Here is a 16,914-nt window from a genome sequence, read left to right on the forward strand (position 1 = left end):
GGACCCAAGACTGACTACAGAACAATCTAGGGAACATACCAGGCTTCCACTTGAAAACTCACTCCACATCCTCCATTCCACAGAATCACTAACTCTAGGATGCAGGGGAATTCTTCTGGAAGACATACAGCCAATTTGACACAGGCACTGTTTTCCTTCTAGAGAAATGTGTGATTGCTTGTTACCGTGTAACCAGACAATGGGTCCATGCTGCCTGTCACTTGAACCAATTAAGCAGAGACTGGGTTGAATCAAATGAGCATTTATTCCAGTACTGCTGGCAGTATGGGGGCGTGACAGGTCATCCACAGCAATCTGCTCTGCACCCCACCATAAGCCAGATGCTTATACTGGATAGAAGGATAAAGATTACACGTGGAAGTAGGCAAAGGGGTATGTCAAATGGTCAGTTTACAGGTAATGTGGGCTGGAGATTTCCAAAGGCCTTCAGGTATGCAAAAGGGCTAAGGGGTCTTCAAAGGACTCGCAATATGCAAAGGGCTGGGGTCTTGAAAGGGCTGGCAGCTCTGGTTTCTGCAACAAGGTTGTTAATCTTTCCGTGATAATCGGTGGCTCCTGGATGGGGAGCATGGGCTGCATTTCCAGGTGAGCTCCCAGGTCCCGTGTGCAACTCCCAGCCAGGTTAGAATGTGCCTTCTTTAATCAGAACAAAACAATCACGGTTAACAGAGCATGATTCATATTTCTTATAATTAGAGCTGGTCTCCAACATTCTATTTCTGCCCCTATCAACAGTGCAATGGTAACAACATCGTACATTAAAATTGGAAAGTTACCTAACTTTTCAGGGCCTGTTTCCACAATTGAAAGCGTACTCCTCCTTGTGAAAGTGATCCTAACTAATTTAAATGAGTCTAAAAAGGCATTCGGTAGCAATATAGGCAGCTCCCATTTTATTAGAAAATCATTTGAGTGGCATATTTATGTCCTAGAGCTGGGATGAAATTTTCTTTTTCCTTTTATAGTATGCATTTTTTTTATAATCAATTGATAATGGTGAAAAACGTCTAAAAAGTGTATTATTTGTATACATAGGCTATTTCTGTTCAGGAATGAAAATCATTGTAAAAATCATTTCTTAACTTTTGTACCCAGGAATTTTACTCTTGTCTTGCATTCTTAATCAAGAAGAAACGTACATAAATACGATGGTGCGGGGGAATGAAATGGTCATTGACTCATGCGTCTAAAGGCCTGGATTCTACTGCCTGCTCATGGGTGCTGTGTTCAATTCTCTGTAGCCGAGTTTCCTTCCCTTGATATGGGGAAACTAGCTCTCTAACATACTGTAACATATTCAATGAACAGTAATCCTATATAATAAATATGTAATATGCAAATGATCATTACAAGGTAACCACCAACCGAGTAACAACGGGATCACAGATCAGCAGGAGGGTGGGGCAGCGAGCTACAAGCGAGTGGCGGAGAACTACAGAAGGGGGTAGGGCAGCAAGCCAAGAGGGGGGTCAAGGGGAGGGGAGCGGGGGGAGCTACAGAAGGGCGGGGCAGCAGGTGGAGAGCTACTAGAGGGCAGTAGCGAGCTACTGGTGCACCGATTCATGCACAGGGCTACTAGTATGTAATAAAATTAAACTATAGTAGTTAAAAACTTCTTTTACAATTTTGTAAAGTTAACTTTTGCTTTGACAACTGCACAAGGTAAATACATATACTGTGGGTATTGTTCATATGGGAGGCCCAAAGCAGTATTCAGTGCATGAAAACTCCCTTCTCCCTTCCCTCAGCAAACAGCTCTTGACCCAGAGAATGTCATGAACAATCACTGGGTTGTGACTGTGACCCCTCATCCAATTAAGACACTTCTTATTCTGGCCATTGAACTTGGAACTAACACATACTGGCTTGCCAAATTAGAATTTGGGGTTGCCCAGTTAGACAGGATTGTATACCTAAGGACGTTCCAGGGCTTAGCCCACCCACTATAGAAACGGGGTGCAGGAAGTGCCCTATCAGGAGGACCACCCCCCAGCCCAAGAAATCACCTAGGCATTCCATGAGCGAGGCTGGGTGATTTCCTCCTCAACCAGCAGCACAGAGGCCCTTTCAACACCCAGAAATAGATCTCCCATTGAGCCTCTGTTTATCTCCTCTGACCATAAAAGCAGCTGGCCCTGCAGGAAAGGCTGTGGCTGCAATTAACTCCAGGAGGCCCTAGCCAGAATCCTGAGCAGCAAGAATAAAGACTGCTCAAAGGCCTTTTGGAGTCATGTTGCTAGCTCCTTGCTAGAACCATTCAGTCATCTGAGGAGTCAATCTGTGAACTAAACACACACACATCACTGCAAAATTCCCAGTAACCACCCTAGGCACTCAGAATCATTCCCGTTATTCTCACAGTTGCTTCCTGATGATTCTTTATCAAATATCTACTCTACAGATAAATGCTGAGGGTGTTTTGTTAAATGAAAAGTATTTAGAAAGGATGGATTGACACAATTGTATTTCACTACTTTGTATTTAAACTTAGCTTAGTATTTCTACTAGACTAACAGTAATTATGAAAATAGCAGAATCAGATGTTATTTTAAGGCCACCTCAGGCAATAAGAGGTTGCTGTTAGAACACTCACACATCATTGCTGAACAATTACCAGATCATTAGGAAACAGCTTCAAACAACTTCATATCTTTGCTAAGAGCCCTTAAAAACACTCTTCTTGTTGCTTATCTTCTATACAAATGCATTAATGAAGGCCTGGAAAATTGCAATAATTTAATTCACTAGGCGTGGGTCCAGGAACAAAGCTGAGGAGTATCAAATGCAACCAAATGACCATCTGAAATCTATTTCCAGGTGGCTCTTGCAACTCAATGTGGTGCTGTTACTCTTCTTTTTTTTAAATTTATATTTTGATTGATTTCAGAGAGGAAGAGAGAGGAGAGATTAATAATCAATGATTAGAGAATCGGCTCTCATTGATCGGCTGCCTCCTGCAAGCCCCACAATGGGGATCGAGCCTGCAACCCAGGCATGTACCCTGACCGGGAATTGAACCGTGACCTCCTAGTTCACAGGTTGATGCTCAACCACTGAGCATCACTGGCTGGGCAGAGGCTGTTACTCTTAAATAAACCAAAATGAGGCCCCAAATCTTTAAACCCAAACTTCTTTGAGACTAAACAAATATGTTTAAAGCAACAAATATGTTTAAAAATGTCTATAGGTAGACATTTTTATGATAAAATTCAAGCTTTTTAATAATACTTTTATTTTATCTAAATTTGTTTAAATTTGGCTACTTTCTCAGGAGACTAGAGAAAGAAACCCTGGAGCAGACCTCAAAACTGTCCTTAACACCTGAAGAAATAATTTATTTCACTTACCCACCTCTGACCAGTAAGTCCCCAGCACAACCCTGAGCCCTCTAGCCCATGGTGTCTTGTGATTTCGCCCTAAATAATCTGTAACCTAACACTATTGGGGAGTAGGGTTTTTAGCATTAGCTTCCCGTCTTTGGATTGGCCAATTCAATATGAAACTATTTTTTCTTTCTATACTGCAAACTCCTACTTGTACACTTACTTGGGCCATTGTACGTAGGCAGACAGACTCAAAAACAATGGGGTTCTAGTTTTTGAACACGCAAACAATATTAGAGTGATTTGTATTTTCTCCTGTACTCTTTTTTGTATGTTCTAAATTCTCATTATGTACATGTCTTTCTTTTGTGTTCAAATTCTGTGGTGTTTTTTTTTTAATTGGGAAAATTTAAAATTATTTCTTTATAAATAAGCAACTTAGGTTAAATGTAGTATTACTCATCTGGTTATGTATTTGGATATTCCCCATTAAAGTTTTTAAGACCATTTAAAATTTATATTTGTCTTAATTTATTTGATATGCTGTGTGTTTGAAGTGTTTCTTGTTTTATTTTATTTGAATTAGCTGGCCTCAATATTAAGTTTTTGGTTTCTGGCTATCTGAAAGAAGAGAAAAATACAAAAATAAATTGATCAGAAATAGCTGTCTTACCATACTTAAACAGTTCAAACCTAAGCCAAAAGTAATATAACCCAACCTATAACCCAGAATGATGATGGCTTAAAACTACCTTCTGAACTCATTATTAATACTTTCTTTTTATTTATGGATGTGAAAATTAACGTAATTACAATGTTCTATTTTAATATTATGACAACTGTTTCTAATACCATTTTAAACACTGCATAAGAATTTTGTGTCTTCTTAAACATATACTTCCAGTAGTTGGTTATAAGAATTATTTTTTTGTGTGTGAATGTGGGCAGGAGAAATAGATAGGTTACTGAGTAAATGTATATCTATTTGTCTTTGATAATTTGCTGGTGTATAACCCTTAAATAGAAGAAGCCCAAGGCAATTGATTTAATAGATCATTGTATATTCTCCTTTTTATAGGGCCCCTTTAGATTTTATCACATAACTACCTCTTCTTTATTAGAAGTTACAATCTAAGCCAAATCGTCTTAATTTGCAGTTAAACTAAAGAGAATGCAAATTAACTATTTTGTAGATGAAGCTTTAACTAATAAACTACTTAGTGTTGGTGGTGGTGATTATATTTCATCAAATCGCTATCATTATAGAGCTTGGACAATAAGCCTAGAATCTCAGGCTGTGCCCTCCAAGAAGGGAGAGCCCAAGATTAGACCTCACTTGAAGGTAAGGTTTTGGGATGTGAATCCACGAAACGGAAGTGAGCCATTGGGAGAATGAACCAAGAAAGGAAGGACAGCTTCCCCAAGGATACAATGTCAAGGCACCGTGCCTGCATCCCGCAGGACCCTCTGAAGAGCCAGGGAGACTGGGCCTCGGAATTGCCCACCCCAAACACAGAGGAGGAGATGTCTATGCCCCTGCTCTGATCCCCGTTAGTCAAGGATTGCTCGGTGGGACAATAACTCGCTCATACTTCCATGCTTGCACATGAATCTCAAGGCCTCCAGTCTCCACCCGGCATCCAATGAAGTAGAGGCAGAGAGCTCCCAAGATGGAAGTCTGAGGAGGGTGCTGCTGGGTCTCACTTGCTGGAAACTGATGGCCTCTGTATGGCTGACGTCAAAGGATGGGCTGAGGAGATGCGAGAGCACAGAGCATTGTGCATATAAATATACCCACAAATTTCTTAAGCATTTTAGGTAAGAAAAATTACATTAGCCTCCAACACACAGACACACATACACACACACACACAAACACACACACACACTCCACCTTTATGTGTATACTAGAGGCCCGATGCACAAAATTTGTGCAAGAGTAAAGCATTCTTTCCCCCGGCTGCCAGCATCAGCTTCCCTCTGGCACCCGGGACCTGGGCTTCCCTTACAGCCCCGGCTTCGTCCAGACGGTTGTCCAGAAGGATGTCCAGAAGGACGCCAGTCTAATTAGCATATTACACTTTTATTATTATAGATGTGCATGTCCTGAAGCTGGCTTCCATCAGTTTTTGAGAGTCTATTATGTTCATCTCTTCCAGAATCCTTGTTCAGTAACATCAAGTTGGTACTTTCAAATTGGCAAAGATGGGAGTGTTTACACTACAGAAATTGGCAAAGTCTATAAACCAGAGTATTTGGAGTGTGGGTGTGCGGGGTGAGGGCAGGGCAGAGAGGTTTACCAGCACACCACTACTATGTTTATGTATATATGTATGTATGTGTGTGCATATACATAGACACACATGATAAAGGTGTAACTAATTTGTAAATTATATTTTTGTAAAATAATAAAAATAAATTAAATTTAAAAATAATAATTTCTTGGTTCCAAATTAACTATCCATAGGAGACTTCTTGTGAAGAAACAGACTTAAAAATATAAGGAACATGTTAATGCCATCACCTACCAACTCACATCAGTGTTTCTTTTTCTATCTCCCACTCCCTTTCTCTCTAAAAATCAATAAACTACTCTTTTAAAAAAGAGATAAAATTGAAATCCTATCTAATAAAAGAGCAATATGCAAATTAACCATCACTCTGCTACACCCACCAGCCACGCCCACCAGCCAATCAGGAGCGAGTATGCAAATTAACCCAACAAACATGGCAGAAGCCAAGGAGCTGGAGAGAGCAGGAGGCTTGAGTTGCCCCCGGTGATGGAGGAATCCAAGCTTTTCGCACACCCTGGCCGGCCTAGGCCTCCACTCAAGGCTACAAAGTTTCAATTATAGAAGATAAATAAATCCCAGATACCAGGGCCTCCACTTGGGTCGCCGGGGGGAGTGGCCGGCCTGCAAACCACCACAGGTCCCTCACCCAGGCCACCCCATGTCCCAAGGGAACCCCCACCCTGATCCAGGACACCCTTCAGGGAAAACCAGCTGGCCCCCACCCGTGCACCAGGCCTCTATCCTATCTAATAAAAGAGTAATATGCAAATTGACCGTCACTCCAACACACAAGATGGCTGCCCCCATGTGGTCGAAGATGGCTGCCCCCATGTGGACACAAGATGACCACCATAAGATGGCCAGCAGGGGAGGGCAGTTGGGAGGGACCAGGCCTGCAAGGGAGGGCAGTTGGGGTCGATCAAGCCTTCAGGGGAGGGCAGTTAGGGGTGACCAGGTTGGCAGAGGAGGGCAGTTAGGAGCAAATGGGCTGGCAGGGGAACAGTTAGGCATCAATCCGGCTGGCAGGGGAGTGGTTAGGGGGTGATCAGGCTGGCAGGCAGAAGTGGTTAGGGGCAATCAGGAAGGCAGGCAGGCAAGCAGTTGGGAGCCAGCAGTCCTGAATTGTGAGAGGGATGTCTGACTGCCCGTTTAAGCCCGATCCTACCTGGATTGTGCCTAAACAGACAGTCGGACATCCCTCGAGGGGTCCCAGATTGGAGAGGGTGTAGGCTGGGCTGAGGGACACACACCCCCATGCATGAATTTCATGCACCGGGCTTCTAGTAAAACAATAACATTATTATCTCTAAAATGAGATAATAATAGCTAATTTTAAGGGATATTGTGAGAAATAAATGAGTTTATATATGTAATTTGCCTAGCAAAATGTTTAAAACAAAATACATAATCAAGAAATGAGAGCTATCATCATCTTTGGACTTGTTGCTATTGAAATAAGGTCATCTTTACATGCTTATGTTTTAAAGTGCTTATGATTTGGTGCCCTCTGGTGTTCATATTGGGCACTGCAATTTTGAATTGGTAGTGTTCAGTTTAGATCACTCACTGATTCCTCATGGTATTACCATTTACATATTATTTTGCCATATCCAAATGATATGTTTATTGATTTGTGTGTGTGTATGTGTGTGTGCGAGAGAGAGAGAGAGAGAGAGAGAGAGAAGGAGAGAGAGAATGTGAGAGAGAAATATCAACTGGTTTCCTCCCATGCTGGCCCCAACCATAACCTAGGAAAGTGCCCTGACCAGGCATCAAACCCACAACCTTTCGGTGTATAGCACAACGCTCCAACCGAGTCACCCGACCAGGGCTGAGCTGTTACTTATTTAGTATATTTATTTAAACTGACTTTTTTTCTTCGGGGAAAATAAGTATATTTCCAAAGCCAGTGTTCTATCATTAAGATACATGGAAAATCTGTATATTTTCCAATGTGTTTGATCTTGGAGTAGTTTATTTTTTTAAATGTTGTCTCATTTGTTTTTATTTTAGAAAAATGTATATAAACTATAAGACAAAATAAATTTTGATAAATGCCCCTGGGTTAAGGAGATTTTTATTAAAAAAAAATAAAGATTATCAGATTTGTCTTTTAAAGAGGTCATTTGTAACAGTAGAGTGGCTGAAGGAAAAAATGAAAATAAATTAGAGGTGGCCAAATGAGATTATGCCTGAGTCACCCACCTGGAGAAACATAACACAATCGCTGCACTTGTCATAAATCTTAAACTGTGAGAGCTAACAGTCGTTACAGGGGTCCTCAAACTACGGCCCGCGGGCCACATGCGGCCCGCCAAGGACATTTATCCGGCCCGCCGGGTGCCGCTGCCTGTCCTGCTTAGCAGCCGACTCATCCCGGGCCCGCAGTGCGCATAGGAATTTGTTCATAGTTTTTTTTTTAAACTATAGTCCGGCCCTCCAACGGTCTGAGGGACAGTGAACTGGCCCCCTGTTTAAAAAGTTTGAGGACCCCTGTTAGAACTTAGAAACAAGAAGGCAGTAATTTACACTTAAAAAAAAAAAAGACTCATTAAATTAAATCATGGAGCTTATTGGGAAAAATGAAACAATTTAAGAGACAAAAAGTACAGACAGCCCTGGCCAGGTGGCTCGGTTGGTTGGAGTGTCATCCCGTCCACCAAAAGGTTATAGGTTCGATTACAGATCAGAGCGCATACTTAGGTTGTGGGTTCATTCCCTGATGGTGGGGGGGGAGGGGGGGAGGGCACATATGGGAGGCATCAGATCGATGTTTCTCTCTCACATCAATGTTTCTCTCTCTCTTTTTCTCACCCCCCCCCCCTCTCTAAGCATATCCTTGGGTGAGAATTTTTTTTTTAAAAAAAGTGATGACAGAATAGACTTCTTAGAATGATATGGAAATACCACATGCCAAGCAGAAATTAGTACAATGGCAAGCAAGTCTGAGTAATAGCAAATAGAATCACGATGATGGAATAAAAGGTGGAATAAGTGCTCAACAGCAACACATAAATCATGGGAAAAATATTTCCCTTTTACTTGAATAATCATATTGTGTACTTAAAAATTCTCATGTGGCTTTTACTGAAAATGACAGAGCTTGGTGAAACACTTCAGCTTACAAAACTGGAAATCGGTTGTGAATCTTCTCCTTGTGAATTACCATGACCAGAGTGAGTGTGTGAGTGTGTATATAGTAGTGCAGGGTGGTGTTTTAGCAAAAGTGGTTTGGAGATAGAGGTGGAATTAAAGAAATTTAAGGTAGAAAGCAACACTTGAGTATATCCAAGGAGTTAAAAGGGAAAGAAACTCTTTTTGTCCAGGACATTCATTGGCTTATTCCCACAGTTAGATAGACTCTGTTTGCTCTCAGATTGATTCTCTTCAGCAGCCGGTACGGGGCTGCTATACTCACGTGACAGTTATGGGGAATAATTATGCATTTCCTTACTGAACTGGTTTGAAATGTCATATTGCTTGAGAGTGCCTGCCGTGTGTCAGGGTGTGGCCATCTTCTTCATTTTCCTAGCGGATGCTTTGCATTGCTGATGCAGCTCATGAACAGAGCAGCCCTTTTCTTCCTCCGAAAAAGACAGGTGACTCACAGAAGTGAAGCCTCCTGACACAGATGTAAGTTATTACTTTTAAAAGGAAGTCAATGTGTGAGTTTTCTCGAATGTGTCCATTAACATTATGCAACCCTTATTTCAGGTGACGTTCGGTCATTAAACGTGGTTTTTAATTTATATTTTCATTGACTCTTCTCTGATATTATTACTGAATGAACTGTGACAGTAATTGTTTAATTGTTCCCAGGAATGGAGGGAAAGAAAATTAGAAATTGGAGGCAGATTGTCTGTGTTAAGAACACTGGTTGAGGAATTTAGTCTGGGATCATATCCCAGCTCCACTGTTATTAACTGTCTGACCTAAGTCAGTTAAATAATCTCAGGCCAATCAGACTCAGTTTCTTTGTCTGTAAAATGGGGATAATAATACCTACCTCCAAGGAGATTGTATGCATATGCGTGCGCGCGCGCACACACACACACACACACACACACACACACACTACACAGTTTAATTTTATTCACCTTCATTTATGTAGAACTTTTGCATTGATAGTAATTTTTCATAATTTCCTCTCCTGATACTATTCTTATTAGTCTTTGGTATCAAGATTATAGCTTTGTAAGGTCTTTTACAGTCTCTTCCCAATTGTTGTAAATTATTTTACAATTTGCTAATTTTTGTTATTTTTAATAGATGAAAGTTTTATTTTTTGAAGTCAAATTATTTTCCTCTATGAAATGTAAACTTTGAAAGTACTTTTTATAGCTCAAAACTTAATAAATATTCAATTACATTTTCTTTTTTTATTGCCTGAAGTTTTACATATGTCTCTATTCAATTACATTTTCTTCTAGTTTTTCTATAACCTATAAATATTTGATATTTTAATTTCTGTGAAATTAATTTTGACATATAAAGTGAAAAGAATGTATAAATTAAAATTGTTCAAAAAGTGATAGAATTTTTTTTTCCAATTTTAAAAATGTACTTTAACATTTTTTTTGTTAGTCTTGGTAAAAGACTTCACAAACTTTTACAATACAGCAATTATTTTATGCTTACATAGCTTTTAAAAAAGTTTTGAAATATTTAACATGATAACCATATAACTCTACATAAGCAACAAAATAAAGTTTATAGATCCTTTTAGGGTATGTGTTTGAAATTAGTGAATGGAAAGTGTAAACAATTCTCAAATTAACTATGAGTTAATATTATAAGGAATATCTTTGACTTACTAGTTTTTCTCATACCAGTTGTTTCATTAACATACTGCTGGAGAACTCTTTGGATAAATCGCTTTCTGTTCTTTAACCATCACTCATGGGGAGGACTGACTACCAAAATACAAGAACTTCTCAGCGAGGTCTCATAAAATTTTCCTCTGCACAATCCTGTAAGTGCATTTCTTTTCCGACTAGCTTTTATTCAAAAGCTTAAATATTAGAATATTAAATATTAAGATATTTAAGAATTAAAGCTCATGGTGCTTTAAAATTTTTCTAATTCCAAATGATTCTTTTTAATAATTATTAATTATGGATTTATTTTATTCTTCCACAAATAAGTTGAAACATTGAGCAATATACAGTATTTCCAATTTGAATTTAACTTGCTTCAATTCATTTTCCAGTTTGCAAAATCAAAATTTAAGATTATTCATTTAGTCAGATAATGAATACGAGCTTTCTGATGGGGTCTTAACTGAGACCGGCCTGCCTACCCAGGGCAGGCCCTTGAATTTGACATCAGCCGGTGTAAGAGAGCTTACGTTGGTAAGTTATTATTGCACAATTTTTATGATCAATTTGGATTGTCTATCACATTCATTTAAAACCCAGTGTGCTAGTAGATTATTTCAGAGTGTGAGAGTCACTTGGAAGTTTTAGAAACAGCTATTTTGGTCAGTAAACAATCCTTTGCTCTTTCGCAGTGTTGCTTGTGATCTGTCCTGAGACCGTGCACGATAGATGGGTGTGCCGTCATCAGATGTCACACAGATTTCTGCTCACAAAAATAAACGAGCCTCCTGGATCCTTTAACTTTCTCCAAGGACTTTATCAATAATCCCTGTGACTTTCTATGTGGACTTTCTCTAACCCAGAAGCATCCATTGTGTTTGAAAAAAGAATTAGACCACACCTGACTTTCTGCTTCTGTTTCATGAGGATGCTGTGCTAATACCATTTATCTAAAGGTCAAGCTCTGGCAAGGGCAGCCACAGGAAGCGCAGCCACTAACCACAGAGCCTGCTAATCAGCACAAGAGATCCTGAGCTGTGAAGACATCACACCTTTGAATAAACAAGACAAAAATCCTCTAAGAAATGGGAAAACCCTACTATAATGAAGGAATTAATGGTGTGGTAGAGGCCTTAGTCTTTTTATTTCTGTCCTTTTGTGCTTCTCTCTCGGAGTTTTCTTGTTTCCATCACCCCTGCTGTGTCCTGACTGGCCTACACCAACTTGACAACACACTTCTTTTCTTAGTGCTCCTGAAAGAATTGAATATTTTGAACAGAAACAGAATAAACACTAAGCAGAAAAAACACCAAAAAAAAAAAACACACACACAACCCAGCAACAAACAAACAAAAGAGATACAATCACCTTGAAAATAGTCAATTTCTCAAACTACAGGTTTTGAAATCCAATGGTGAAAACCAAATGCTCACCATTACATGACCAGTGCAGGCCTGGGGCTGCTTTCTTCCGAGTGTTTCAGATTCCTCCTGCCGGATGGTCCCATTCCCACCTGAAGGTCAATGTAAGTGATGTCTTCTCAATCCTCTTAGTTCCTTCTCTCCGGAAAAGAGATTGGGCTAAGAGCACAATCACTCCGTCTGAACTCTACAGCCTCATGCTACACTCATCTGATGTCCATGTCTTGACTCTCTGCCTCAGTGGTCCTGGCAAGACGGCAGCCCCGTCTCCCCTGGCCTCTACAGCCCACCCTCTGGCGGGTGGACTTGAAGAGGAGACATGTTCCAGGTCCTCTTGAGGACTGGGGAGGACCTCACCAAAGTCTCCCCATTGCCTTTTGCCCAGCTCTGTAGCAGGATGTGCAACACAGCAGGCCTCTGGGCAGAGTTCCCCACTGCCTCTCCCTGTGTGCAGCCCCCTTACCTTCCTGAGGGACTCTGCAGTTTTCCTCCCCTGGTCTCTGTCCAGCCTCCTGTGAATGTTGGCCCACTAGCTGGTTCTCTCTCCTGACTTCGTCACCCCACATGGGGCTCAAGGAAACGCCTAGATGGTTTCCCACACCACCTGAAAGGGTGGGAAACACAAAGAGACAGTCACTCTGTCCTTACTAACATTTCTCAAAGCGCTCTGGCCATAAAGTTCCTGAGGGGATTATAAAAGCCAGATCCTCATTGCTGTGAGGACGGTAGGGAAGGAAAGGGAAAGAGAAACCCACAGGCAGACACAGCTCTAACCTCTCCTCCAAACTTCTCTTCCCTCCTCAACTCCCTGGAAGCATGGGTGGGGGAGTCTGTGCTCTACCTGCTTTCTCCTCCTCCTCCTCCTCCTCCTCCTCCTCCTCCTCCTCCTCCTCCTCCTCCTCCTCCTTCTCCTTCCCCTTCCCCTTCCCCTTCCCCTTCCCCTTCCCATTCTCCTTCCCCTTCCCCTTCCCCTTCCCCTTCCCATTCTCCTTCCCCTTCCCCTTCCCCTTCCCATTCTCCTTCCCCTTCTCCTTCTTTCTCCTTCCCCTTCTCCTTCCCCTTCTCCTTCTCCTTCCCCTTCCCCTTCTCCTTCTTTCTCCTTCCCCTTCTCCTTCCCCTTCTCCTTCCCCTTCTCCTTCTCCTTCTCCTTCTCCTTCTCCTTCTCCTTCTCCTTCCCCTTCCCCTTCCCCTTCCCCTTCCCCTTCTCCTTCTCCTTCTCCTTCTCCTTCTCCTTCTCCTTCCCCTTCTCCTTCCCCTTCCCCTTCTCCTTCCCCTTCCCCTTCTCCTTCCCCTTCCCCTTCTCCTTCCCCTTCTCCTTCCCCTTCTCCTTCTCCTTCCCCTTCTCCTTCTCCTTCTTTCTCCTTCCCCTTCCCATTCTCCTTCCCCTTCTCCTTCTCCTTCTCCTTCTTTCTCCTTCCCCTTCCCCTTCCCCTTCCCCTTCCCATTCTCCTTCCCCTTCTCCTTCTTTCTCCTTCCCCTTCTCCTTCCCCTTCCCCTTCCCCTTCCCATTCTCCTTCCCCTTCCCCTTCCCCTTCTCCTTCTCCTTCTCCTTCTCCTTCCCCTTCCCCTTCCCCTTCCCCTTCCCCTTCCCCTTCTCCTTCTCCTTCTCCTTCCCCTTCTCCTTCCCCTTCCCCTTCTCCTTCCCCTTCCCCTTCTCCTTCCCCTTCCCCTTCCCCTTCCCCTTCCCCTTCTCCTTCCCCTTCTCCTTCTCCTTCTCCTTCTCCTTCTCCTTCTCCTTCCCCTTCCCCTTCCCCTTCCCCTTCCCCTTCCCCTTCCCCTTCTCCTTCCCCTTCTCCTTCCCCTTCTCCTTCTCCTTCTCCTTCTCCTTCTCCTTCCCCTTCCCCTTCCCCTTCCCCTTCCCCTTCCCCTTCCCCTTCTCCTTCCCCTTCCCCTTCTCCTTCCCCTTCCCCTTCTCCTTCCCCTTCTCCTTCCCCTTCTCCTTCTCCTTCCCCTTCTCCTTCTCCTTCTTTCTCCTTCCCCTTCCCCTTCTCCTTCCCCTTCCCCTTCCCCTTCTCCTTCCCCTTCTCCTTCCCCTTCTCCTTCTCCTTCTCCTTCTCCTTCTCCTTCTCCTTCTCCTTCCCCTTCCCCTTCCCCTTCCCCTTCCCCTTCCCCTTCCCCTTCTCCTTCCCCTTCCCCTTCTCCTTCCCCTTCCCCTTCTCCTTCCCCTTCTCCTTCCCCTTCTCCTTCTCCTTCCCCTTCTCCTTCTCCTTCTTTCTCCTTCCCCTTCCCATTCTCCTTCCCCTTCTCCTTCTCCTTCTCCTTCTTTCTCCTTCCCCTTCCCCTTCCCCTTCCCCTTCCCATTCTCCTTCCCCTTCTCCTTCTTTCTCCTTCCCCTTCTCCTTCCCCTTCCCCTTCCCCTTCCCATTCTCCTTCCCCTTCCCCTTCCCCTTCTCCTTCTCCTTCTCCTTCTCCTTCCCCTTCCCCTTCCCCTTCCCCTTCCCCTTCCCCTTCTCCTTCTCCTTCTCCTTCCCCTTCTCCTTCCCCTTCCCCTTCTCCTTCCCCTTCCCCTTCTCCTTCCCCTTCCCCTTCCCCTTCTCCTTCCCCTTCCCCTTCCCCTTCCCCTTCCCATTCTCCTTCCCCTTCTCCTTCTCCTTCTCCTTCTCCTTCTTTCTCCTTCCCCTTCCCCTTCCCCTTCCCCTTCCCCTTCCCCTTCCCATTCTCCTTCCCCTTCTCCTTCTTTCTCCTTCCCCTTCTCCTTCCCCTTCTCCTTCCCCTTCCCCTTCCCCTTCCCCTTCCCATTCTCCTTCCCCTTCCCCTTCCCCTTCTCCTTCTCCTTCTCCTTCTCCTTCTCCTTCTCCTTCTCCTTCCCCTTCCCCTTCCCCTTCCCCTTCCCCTTCCCCTTCTCCTTCTCCTTCTCCTTCTCCTTCTCCTTCTCCTTCTCCTTCTCCTTTCCCTTCTCCTTCTCCTTCCCCTTCCCCTTCTCCTTCCCCTTCCCCTTCTCCTTCCCCTTCCCCTTCCCCTTCTCCTTCCCCTTCCCCTTCCCCTTCCCATTCTCCTTCTCCTTCTCCTTCTCCTTCTCCTTCCCCTTCCCCTTCCCCTTCCCATTCTCCTTCCCCTTCCCCTTCCCCTTCTTTCTCCTTCCCCTTCTCCTTCCCCTTCTCCTTCCCCTTCTCCTTCTCCTTCTCCTTCTCCTTCTCCTTTTCCTTCTCCTTCTCCTTCTCCTTCTCCTCCTTCCCCTTCTCCTTCCCCTTCCCCTTCTCCTTCCCCTTCTCCTTCCCCTTCTCCTTCCCCTTCCCCTTCCCCTTCCCATTCTCCTTCCCCTTCTCCTTCCCCTTCTCCTTCTTTCTCCTTCCCCTTCCCCTTCCCATTCTCCTTCCCCTTCTCCTTCTTTCTCCTTCCCCTTCCCCTTCTCCTTCCCCTTCTCCTTCCCCTTCCCCTTCCCCTTCTCCTTCCCCTTCCCCTTCCCCTTCCCATTCTCCTTCCCCTTCTCCTTCTCCTTCTTTCTCCTTCCCCTTCCCCTTCCCCTTCTTTCTCCTTCCCCTTCTCCTTCCCCTTCTCCTTCTCCTTCTCCTTTTCCTTCTCCTTCTCCTTCTCCTTCTCCTTCTCCTTCTCCTTCTCCTTCCCCTTCTCCTTCCCCTTCCCCTTCTCCTTCCCCTTCTCCTTCCCCTTCTCCTTCCCCTTCCCCTTCCCCTTCCCATTCTCCTTCCCCTTCTCCTTCCCCTTCTCCTTCTTTCTCCTTCCCCTTCCCCTTCCCATTCTCCTTCCCCTTCTCCTTCTTTCTCCTTCCCCTTCTCCTTCTCCTTCTCCTTCTCCTTCTCCTTCTCCTTCTCCTTCTCCTTCTCCTTCTCCTTCTCCTTCTCCTTCTCCTCCTCCTGCTCCTCCTCCTCCGCCTCCTTCTTCATTTTTTTCTGTTTAGCTGGGTAGAAACTTTCTTTTAAAAAAATTTTTTTTACAAGGCAAATCAGAATATCAGGGAGTGGGGACCAGGTATCAGAAATGTTTTAAAGCCCTTTGGGTGGGGCTGATGCCTAAGAGGGCTGGGACCATTGCTCTAGAATCATGGGCAATGGTAGGCTGGGCGGGAAAGAACCATCAATTTACACCTCGTGCAGCATACCGCCACAAAATGCAGAGGCCCAGGCACAGAACGGCTAAGAAACTTGCTGTAGGTTACACAGTTAGTAATTTTCCGTGTGAGAATGGAATGGATCCCAAAGCCCCTGTTCTCCTTCAGTGTGTTTCCAACGTTCATGAGCCAGAGCGGCATACTTCATTTGTCCTTTCCTATTCCCTCTCATACAAGTGACTGTTGAATATGCCTTCCTGTGGACTTTTATGATTCCCACTGCACCCCCACCTCTGCAGAAAGATCAGTTCTGCAGGACTGAACCGGGATTGCATTAACTTAAACACCTGCCCATTGCAGGAGTCGTTACAAAGATGAAGAACAGAGGATGTAGATGACTGTTTGACTAAGCTTCAAAGAAGTTAAGAAAATTCGCATCGTAAGTGACAAGGAAAAAGGAAGGACATAATAGTCCTCCTTGGCTAAACCATTATTTGGGGGCTAACGCAACATACCTGGTTCATTTCTTCCTCCTTCAGGATTCAGTGGAGGCAAACATCTTCAAAGAGATGTTCCTTGATCTCTTCAGCAGAATGAGTTATGAGGCCTTCCTCACTGCTTACCTGCACGCTGGGCTCACCTCGGGCACGGCACTTAGCATAGTGCACTGCTTTATAAAGCATCTGTCTAACTCCCTTCTCCCCAGACCATGGACTCCCTGGGTAAAAGGGAACAGGCCCTTCACTTATATCCTGAACATCTAACACAGTTCCCAGCACAGAGAATATTCAATAAGTACTTCTGAATGAATATCAATATTTTATTATTATAAACAATGATGAAAGATATTAAGGGGGTGGTAGCCTCAAATTTTATAAATCAGAAAAATGAGTCAGAGTTTGGATGAAGGTTCGCTGACTCAAGCTGGAAAGTCATTGACTATTTTTAGCTCTTTTAACAGCTGGGAGTCAAGGCTAACCTGGTGTTTAATTTCCAGGATGGGGGGGGGGGGGGCGTGGGGAGGACCAGAAC

The 16,914-nt window shown here is 43.9% G+C and overlaps 1 long non-coding RNA gene across 1 annotated transcript; it reads right to left on the minus strand.

The window, feature by feature from the left end:
- Positions 1 to 248: 248 nt before the first annotated feature.
- On the minus strand, positions 249 to 16,672 carry LOC308246216. Its single transcript, XR_013960375.1, has 5 exons — positions 16,398 to 16,672; positions 12,340 to 12,480; positions 11,889 to 11,968; positions 4,937 to 5,094; positions 249 to 657 (listed from the first exon to the last, which is right to left on the minus strand). It is a non-coding gene; the product is annotated as an uncharacterized lncRNA (long non-coding RNA).
- Between the last annotated feature and the right edge of the window lie 242 nt (positions 16,673 to 16,914).

This window comes from Plecotus auritus, assembly GCF_963455305.1.
Source record: "Plecotus auritus genome assembly, chromosome: 4".
Classification (NCBI taxonomy): domain Eukaryota; kingdom Metazoa; phylum Chordata; class Mammalia; order Chiroptera; family Vespertilionidae; genus Plecotus; species Plecotus auritus.